Raw genomic sequence first — 3,866 nt, 5'->3', positions numbered from 1 at the left:
CTTAAAGTTGATGCTAGCTGTCATGTGCAATCCCAAGATCTAAACGTTAGAATGCTGTTTGTAAAACAAGTTTTGTGCTGGATAACAAAGATGCTGCATCCTGGTTTGAGTAGGAGGCGGGAGCCTTCACCAACATCTTAATATTGTAGACACAGAAACCACAAGAATGACACTCTGCATGACATGTTATGGATTATTCAAAATGCAAGACAATGATTTATAAGAAGAATTTGTTCCATCTCTTGTTGTTCCCTACCATTTATAAGCCACATTTTCCATCTCAAACTTTTTCGATATTCTTCCTAAACATCAAATAGAGTGAAGGGAGTCATTTCCCTCTCCCTTCACCCACATGCTTATTCCTGACATCTCTGGGTGTCACACTCAAACCTGCTAAACACCCTTCTCACCATCCACCTGAAGCATGTCAAAGATACTGATACTTTTCCATCATTAGCCGTACAGGAACATTTGTTTCAATCTTTTTCAAATGCAACAATTATTTGTTTGTATTTTTCAAAAACTCTACAATCTTCAAATACAGGTGGATTCCTTCTCTTAACTTTATGATAATATATTATAATAATAATTGTTTCCTTGCAGACTCTTCATATGCAAATAAGTACCAAAATTGGAAGAGCCTGTGGTGAACAGCAATAAGTGACAGTGATTGCCACTGTGTTTGACTTCAACGCCAAAAACTGTTTAAGAAATTTGAAGGATGTGTTACTTTAACAGAACTGTAGGGCTGTGTGTTGGCAGAGGCAAAACTAAAATGTGGTATTAAAATAATATTGAATTTTCAAACTCCATTTTGTATGAGAATATAGGATGTTACAAAGTAGTCAGTTGGTCAGCTGAGCCTCAGGTGTGGACAAATGTTTGTTTGTTTTTTTATTCAGTTGTAGACATGACTAGAATCACCCTTATTTACAATAAACATCCAGAGCTCAGTCTCACTGGATCCAACCCCGGTGCTAGAAATTGTTCAAATTATATTTGTTTTGCTGTGTTTGCAGACCTATTACACACCGTTTACTGAATGTCTGGCAAAACAAAACCTAAAATAAACCGGCCAAGCCAATGTTATCTGTGGAATGTTCTACATTTAGACATACAGATATAGTATAAGAGGGGCTGTTGTGTCTGGTTAGAGTAAAGGCTCCCTTAAAAAAAGGAACACACTGTAGTGGTTGTAGGTGTGAGCACATCTGGTGTGAACTCACAGCGTTGTCCTGGTCCCATATGTTTCTTCTAAAATCATATATTATTTTAGGGTCTTCACATTATAGTGTCTCTACAGAAACCTAAGTTGTCACGGTGAACACAGTCGCACAGAACAGTAGCAGTTCACAGGAGGCACAATGTCCCGGACTGTGTTGGTCTCCATGTCCACGCACAAGGGCCCACATTAAGCCATCCCACTGTGTGTGGGATGGGAATGTTGGGTCCATGGCTCAGCACAGCCTGCTTCCAGCTTGTTCCCACCCAACCACCCATGCAGTACCCATCATGCCCTGCCTTCTCCTCCACATGACAGCTCTGTGGTGAGACTCTCCTCCTGTGAACCAAGTCTCCAGCTCATTGACAGCACATGTAGTACAGCACCACCTGGTCACTGGAAGGCCGGAGTCAAGTTTTTATTAAGTTAGAAATGAAGCGGGAAAGGGAAACGTTTTACACTTGATTAGCAGTTCTGAAATGAAGTCAAGCCATAAGGAAAGATTCCCGATCCAACAAGGATATTAAACTTTGACTTCAGACTCTGTCTGAATCCACAGCTCCCAGGGCCTCTTTAAAATGGTAAGTGGCTTTGCCCATTTCTCCTCAGAGTTCTGGTTCTTTGTCTTTACAGCAAACAGAAATTTATTACTTCTGGCTTTAGAACAAAGTGAAGACATGTTGGTGCGGTACTTTGTTTTCTGCAGACCAGATTTTGTATTCATTAGGTGGCTCTGCCCAGAATCTGTGGGAAGAATTTAGCTTCACCACAGAACCTTATAAAAGGCTCTGGAAATGTAACATGCAGTGAGGTCAGTGAAAACTTGTTGGTGCATCGCCCTGCACATGTGCTCATTTTATCTAAAGGTGGTTAAGTTACATATAAAAAAAGCACACTGGGACTGAGGGGAGGGACACTTCTTCAGTGTCTGTGAGTTGAGAGGAACAAAAAAAAAATCACAATTGGGTTTTTATTCTGTTATTATATCAAAAGAAGAACAGCTATGTTTTCATTTTCCTAGAGTTAACTATATATAAATTTACCCCCATGCACGGTGTGATGCATCACTGAATATATATATATATTTTAACACTGTGTTGTGAGTTTTTGTTTTAAATACCACTATATCATCACACACTTGATGGAAATATTGCGACTTGATTCAATTAATGTAAGGAGAGCTTTCAAACTAAAAATAATGAAGGCACAGGAGGTGAGAATTCGAAGATCTTGGCCCAAATTTTGGCCCAAATCTTGGCCATAATGAAGGCACAGGAGGTGAGAATTCAAAGATCTTGGCCCAAATTTTGTCAAACACGTAGCAGCAGAAAACGAAGCGGGAGAACAGTCCAGGGAAATGCAAGTGACAGGAACATGCTAACAGAGATGCACCGACATTTAAACCCCCTCTGCACACGTTAGGAATAAATGCAAGTGCTGCAGTAAATCTGGACCGTACACATACACGCACGCACACATGGCACAGAGCGGTTGTTATTTTAGCCGGCATGTGACATGAGGCTGAGACAGAGGTGCCCTTTGTTGAGCTCACCTACAACCGACATACTCTCCAAGGCAACTGAATGAGGAAGCCCAGAGGACCACTCGGGTTTCAGTCCAGACATGAAAAGAAATGTCCAGCACAGCAAGAAAATTAGTGTGGGTTTGGTCAGAGCTGACCATCTGCTGAGGAAACTCACATTTCTGTAGGACTTTATCGCACCAGGGATATTTTAACTTTGGTGCCCATGGTCATGATTTTTTTTTTTTTTTAAGTATGCAAAGCTTTAGCTCCTAAATGATTGCAGTGTACTTTTACACCACAACAACACTGTCTGCAGGCCTACGAAACATCAACCAGGAGGCTCTGGACCAAAACATTCTCAGAAACACTGAGGGTTTTTACTCTTTCACTTTTCTCCCTCATGCTGTTGGTGGCCACTCACAGCAGAATGACAGACATCACTTGCAGTGAAAAACGGTTCTTAACATAGCACTTAGTGGCGCGTTGTAAGTGCTCTGGACTGAATTACTTGATTGGACAACTCATCTCCATTTGTATGATAATCCACAGAAGAGAGCTATAAAGAGCCGGAGCCACATGTAATGGAATCTGCTGGACCTGAGTGTTGCTATCCGGGACCCTGTGCACAATTACAGTAGATTGTAATTTGACGACACCTCCACACTATCAATCAAACTGTGTAACTCTATCAGCACATGCTCAATATTTTTCTTTCTGATTTTTTTTCTTTTTCTTCTAGACGTTGGCTTCTTTTCACACACTGGCTTTTTACTGTCAGTCTTTCTGACGTCCATTGTCCTGGCACGGTACTGATATAATTTCTGATTTGCTGTAATGTTCCCTCTGAAAATGGCTGTGGAGGAGCCCTGCCAAGACTGCAGTTAAAGGACCTCCTTTTCTCCTCTCTCTCCATCCACTCCATTCTGCTCCCTCTGTTTTCTCCATTTTGCTGCCTGTATTAGACGTTTGTTTTTAAAACTCTTCACCTAGCTACCTATCAAAATGACTTAGTCACTAACCTGCAACTGTACCATAGCCACTCTCCGCCCTCCCCAAAATATCTTTCACATATTATAAATGTTCAAAATCATGTAACCCGGCAGGCTGTAAGCCCACTGG

At 41.2% G+C, this 3,866-nt stretch overlaps 1 protein-coding gene across 1 annotated transcript in view; it reads left to right on the top strand.

Annotated features, from left to right (window-relative positions):
• Positions 1-3,866, top strand: part of insc (INSC spindle orientation adaptor protein) — a 35,451-nt gene that overhangs the window by 8,894 nt on the left and 22,691 nt on the right. The gene's annotated exons all lie outside the window — the stretch shown is intronic.

This window comes from Cynoglossus semilaevis, chromosome 6 (assembly GCF_000523025.1).
Source record: "Cynoglossus semilaevis isolate Cse_v1.0 chromosome 6, Cse_v1.0, whole genome shotgun sequence".
NCBI classification, from domain to species: Eukaryota; Metazoa; Chordata; class Actinopteri; order Pleuronectiformes; family Cynoglossidae; genus Cynoglossus; species Cynoglossus semilaevis.
This window is presented reverse-complemented; position numbering and strand designations above follow the sequence as displayed.